This window comes from Macadamia integrifolia, chromosome 12 (assembly GCF_013358625.1).
Source record: "Macadamia integrifolia cultivar HAES 741 chromosome 12, SCU_Mint_v3, whole genome shotgun sequence".
Classification (NCBI taxonomy): domain Eukaryota; kingdom Viridiplantae; phylum Streptophyta; class Magnoliopsida; order Proteales; family Proteaceae; genus Macadamia; species Macadamia integrifolia.
In genome coordinates, this window is record NC_056568.1 from 5499638 (window position 1) to 5505313 (window position 5676).

Consider the following 5676-nt stretch of genomic DNA (forward strand, 5'->3'; position numbering starts at 1 on the left):
CTGATACCATTTTGTAACGAGTATATGCTTGGCCCCACTGAGCTGAGCAATGAATACATTTTTTATTTTTTTTATTTATTGGTAAAAAAACAATGAGAACAATCATAGATGAGAGGTAGGGACTTTAATTTCCAGAATAGACAACCATCCATGAATGAGAGAGAGAGAACACAAAAGGCAATTGTGAGTGTGACTTCTCACCTCAATTCTAATTCTTCTTTCATTGTGAAAATTGTGTTTCAAAAATCATGCAATCTGTGGGGCTGTTCTATTGATTTCAAGAAAATAAGTTAACTATTTATATCATTCTCTTGGCGCCCACATATCTTTCTTGGAACTAATCACCAAACTAATTTTGAAGGTGATATTTCTATTCCAATGGATCTTAAGCATATTATAATTGAAGATAAAGCTGGGCTTTTAGTTTTTTGTCTGTAATGTATCTGAGTGCTTGTTTTCTTTTTTAGTAGGGTTAGTGTTGTGAGTGTTACTATACAAGGGGACATAACCCACCTTACCCCAACTCAAGAAAAAGAGTCACTCGCACTCGCACTCTCAAAGCACAATATATATATATATATATATATATTCTAAAAATCACCACTCAATTTTATTTCCTTAGTGATTCAGCTAAGGTCTCTAGGAAGAGTTTGATCATTAATAAAAATAGAATCTATAGTTAAAGCACATGCCAAGTTTGCTAACCAATCCGCTGCTTTGTTACTCTTTCGAAAAGAGAGAGATTTAAGTTCGAAGAGTTCACATAGCATCATATCCTCCTGAAACCAATACCAGCAATTTCATAGCTCACATAAACTATTAGACATTGAATTCACAATCAAAGTAGAATCAAAACTAACAGAAAAATCTGAGAAACCCATATCCATACAAAACCTTAATTCATCCCTCAAAACACATACCTCAGCCACATAATTGGAACAAATGCCATACGAACACCATAGAGAAAACTGCAAGCACTGTGCCATCTTGATCTCTGATGAGATCTTTCCCTTCACTAATACAAAGGTTTCCTTTGCTAGTTCTGTCCACTTCAACTTGACTGATGTTGAGAAAACATGGTGAAGGCTCATATGCATCATCTACCATCATTGAGAGAGTTAAATATTGGATTCGTGAGATCACTTATCCCACTAAATTCTCTAAACCCCTTTCTTGGAGAAATGATCTTATTCTGCAGGTATTGAAGTTAATTGTTCCTATTAGTCGAGTTAAGGCTCCAGTTCCTATACATTGGTGTCCTCCCTTTCACACTGTTAAATTGAATGTGGATGGTGTAAGTAAGGGAAATCCGGACATTAGTGATGAGGGAGGCATTATTAGAAACAATAAAGAAAATGTTCTTGTGGCATTCTCTAATTTCTATGGGGTGTGTTCAAATTAAATGGCTGAGTTGAGAGCCCTTATAGATGGATTGAGATTGAGTGGGGAATTGGGCCTCTCCAATTTTCATGTTAATTCTGATTCCTCTTTGATTGTGAAGCTGGTTACCCAAAGATCTTGTAATTTGTGGAGCTGTTGTTATTGATTTCATGAAGTAATCAACCTCTACGATTCTCTGAGAGCCGCATCTCGTTTTCATTTCATGAAAGCTATCAAGCAGCGGATTGGTTAGCTAATTTTTCTTGTGAGTATACAATAAATTTGATATTCTATGGTGATGATCCTCTTCCAGTTGATCTAAGTTGCATCATTCAAGAGGACAAACCTAGGCACCATTTGACAACGTTCCGTTTCTACGATTTCTGAGTTTTCTTATTCCTAGAAATGGAGAAACAACATGAAAAGCATTTGATAAAGTTGTTCTGTTTCACATGTTTCTAAAAACATAAATCAAAATGTATGCCTATTTATAATTCTAGAAATGACTTTGACAAAACAAGTTCAACTTGTTTCGTCATTTCTAGAAACGAATTTGAGAGAAAAAAAAATGTTGTTGTACCCGATAAATCTCTCAACTATTTAAACCTAAAAAGAGGCAAACAAACCCTCTCTCCCTTTTGGGCATCCTGTGATTCTATTAGATTTTTTAGTGGCATTATGTCTGTAAAAAACGTTTCGAGAAACAAGTTTATCAAATACTAAAAAATTCGTTTTTGTTTTCGGAAACGTGAAAAGTCATTTCTGTTGTTTCTAGACACAGAAACAACAGAAATGTTATCAAGCGGTGCCCTAGTTTACTGGTTTTTAGAATGTAATAGTTTATTTTATAAGAGTTTTCTTTTGGGTTTTGAGAATGATAGAGTGACTTGTCTCTCCTAGATTGGGGTAAAAGCAGGTTATGTCCCCCTTGTCTTTTTACTCAAATTCTAGGGGCTATCCCAAGCCCCAGATAATATTTGGGATTAAAAAAAAAACCAAAATGTGAGAATTAGAGCTCTTTGCCTTGACACAAGGGGATTAATATTAAAAACCTACAAAATAATATTCTCCCTCATAGATGGACACTTACTAAACTTAGATGGAAGAGGGATCTCATGTATCAATTTTTTTCAGCCTTTTTATGATCAATCCAGCCATAAGAGCATCCTACCCATGCCTTCGGTTGTTCATTTCTTGCCACAACTCCCAAACTAGTAGTGATGGTAATAATCCTTTTATGAAGTCACAAGCACCCCCTTAACTCTTGCCTTCGATTGCCAAAATAAAATTATGACCCTAATGTCATTGGTTGGAAGAAAATCCACATCCAACAATCTCCCAAAATAAATTCAAACATTTGTCACTGTCCCACCTGCCAATACTTAGGACCCTGGTTGGGGCAATCTTTAATGATACACTTTCAAGGAGAGGGGTATCTCTGCTCATAGACACCTTGCGACTTCTTCACCCAACTACTTTTCTTCATGAATGAAGAACCGTATGGTTCAAACCCAGATCAGTTCACATTCCATAGTTCTCATAGACCTTGAGTAATGGTTTGAGGTATCACACGGATCGGTTGTATTGGGTGATCCAGATCAATAACGGCACAGGCTAGTCTTGATACCTGGCCGATCTTGTATCAATGGAACGATACAAACTAAAGGTTAAAACTATCAAAATCACTGATTTTATTTAAGCAAAATCAAGGGCAAAACTGTCCTATCCCAACCAATCCGTATCATGTCAATTTTTCGAGGTGACCGATACCATGCGCTTAAACCATGATATTATCACCATCGCAAAGGATATAATACATTAAACCAGGGTGAGTCAAAGCGGAGGTAGATGAAATAACCGCATGACTATTAATGGAGGAGCTAAGAATTGCCTTCAAAAGAAGGCTGGAACACCGTTTTAGAAATAGGAATCGGGCCTAGGATCGGTCTCACACTACAAATGGAATATTTTCTGAAGAGAGGAGCAGTGAAAGAAGCATCTTGCAAAGGTTCTGTTTCGGCAAAAGTTTATATTAATAGTTATAAAGAATGATATATAGATTAAAATCCGGGCATTACCCAGACGACAGAAAATTAAGCAGTCTTAACACTTCACCTTCGGCATTGCCATCAGTAAAGCAAAGACAAACCAGATAGACCTTATGGATCCACCTTCGGCATTGCCATTAGCAGAAACCACAAGGTCTAACAAGGAACATTAGATTTATCCTGTACAAAAAGACTCAATGCTCAAAACAGAATCCAGATCTCCCTTGAATGTCCCATATAATCTCATCTTGAAAAAAAGGTGGATTCGTAAGCCAACTGATTGACATATGAGTATCAGCCCCGTCTTTTGCTAATAAATCAGCCAGTGTAACTTCCCTATAACAATGGGAGATTTTCCAAGAGATGTCTGAAAGATAATTTTTGAAGAAGATCCATTTCTGCTGAAAATACCATGGAAAGGTATTCCTTCAACAATCGAGAGGTCTTCTCTTCCCACAAATCATCTCAAATTCCTTTTGGTCCATATAATCATTGGGATTAAGACGAGCACCACCGACGGCTTCGTATTCCACCAAATCAGAAGATTGTTGACGGGTAAAATTTGACAGGAAAAACTGCCAAATTTTCCTTGAATAGATGCACTCCATGAAGATATACGCAGCAGATTCAGATGCTTTCAAGCAAAGATTACACCTTGACGCCAAAGGAATGCCGCCTTCTGAGACCTTGTCATCCATTGAAAGTCTTCAATGGATAAATTTCCAGCCAAACACTGAATGCACATTGTTCTACAATTGTCTCCACATGGGAGCTAAGCATCCCTACTGCATGATTTGTTCATATACATATAAATAAATGGAATTAAATAACCCAACTAGAGACTAATGCAAGATGATTATGCATGCAAAAAATAGTAAGGAGAACAACCAAATATGTTACCTTTTGCCGCAAGCCATCACAGGCTAGAATTAGGATTCCTCGTTGTTTTCCTCAATGGGACAAAATGTATAAGCCAGGAATGCATAAATTGTTGGTCCCCAACAATGACATTACTCTGTACCTGATGCATCATAGAGCAGAAACTGCCTGTAGAGGAACCAGAAATGCATAAATGTATGCACAAAATGACAATAAGTTACACTGGATAAGTGTGTATGCAAGATTAAAATCCTAATAAAACCATATTGAACACTTAAGGGTGAGAATATTTGGATAACAACCTAGATTGAATAAGTAATAGAAGTGCAGCAGCGCCACATCTAGAAAATTTTCTCACACAAGGGATCCTGATGCACCCTTCATTGGCAGTGGAATGACCTTCCTCACTGGAAACCGAAACAAAATGCTTAGCTAATGCTCAAGGGTGTACCAGTATTAACAGAAAAAAAATCTTCTATGTAGTGAGACACCATCCTTCATTCACACGAGCATGAGGCTACGAGGGAAGGTAGCAACTGAGAGAGGGGAAAGAGACAGAGAGGACCTTATTCTTTCTGTTTGAAGACGGTCCTTGTAATATGCTTTCTTCATCTTCATCATCACCTGCAGAGGAAATATGGATGAACAATGTCACACTTGATGCTTAAACAATGCTAATATTTCCCTTAATGGAAGGTAAAAGTGGAAGCTGCATTTGGTTCAATCATGCTGCCTTCTTTGTACAAGCACAAAAAACAGAAACAAGGGATGAATGAGGAAAAACCAATCTAACCCATTTGTTCGATAAGTAGACATGATTTTGCAATGAAGATCACCAGTATTACTAGTTTCAAAATAAAAAAAGGCAAAAACAGATCAATTCCTTTCTTCAATTTGTTGCTGCAGGTAAGGAACTTTTTTTTTTGGTAATGCAAATAAGGGACATGAGTTCCCTAACAATCATACCTTAACAGCAGAGCTAACGATATATTCAAGGTGCTCACCTCTAGGCTTTGTGCTGCCATTAAGGTTCCAGCAGTTACGTTCAACATGCTAGCTTTTATCATCTGTGCCCACCAGATCATGACAATGCTTCTGTAGCTGCGGCAATCGCAGACACAGCTACAGCAAATCTGCCAAAGGAAACTACGACATGGAGCTATGCATTGGGTTTAGAATTTTTGTTCTTCTTGTCTTCTATCCTTTAGCAACCTCTGATGGTATTTTCTCCACCATCACTGTCACCACTGTACTGAGAACGTACCATGTTTAAGCACGTTGTCATGAAACAGAGAAATAAAATCAGGCAGTGAGATGACAAGGGGAAACAAAGTTTGTTTTGGTTCATGAGCCCTTAAAAAAAAAAAAA

At 37.3% G+C, this 5676-nt stretch overlaps 1 long non-coding RNA gene across 3 annotated transcripts; it reads right to left on the reverse strand.

Annotated features, from left to right (window-relative positions):
* Positions 1-3394: 3394 nt before the first annotated feature.
* Positions 3395-5651, reverse strand: LOC122057665. 3 transcript variants are annotated; one of them, XR_006133591.1, is made up of 5 exons: positions 5312-5647; positions 4610-4931; positions 4329-4475; positions 3552-4213; positions 3395-3495 (listed from the first exon to the last, which is right to left on the reverse strand). It is a non-coding gene; the product is annotated as an uncharacterized LOC122057665 (long non-coding RNA). The 3 variants fall into 3 exon arrangements; XR_006133592.1 differs by having other exon boundaries at positions 3395-4213; positions 4610-4714; positions 4873-4931; positions 5312-5646; XR_006133590.1 differs by having other exon boundaries at positions 3395-4213; positions 5312-5651.
* Positions 5652-5676: the final 25 nt, after the last annotated feature.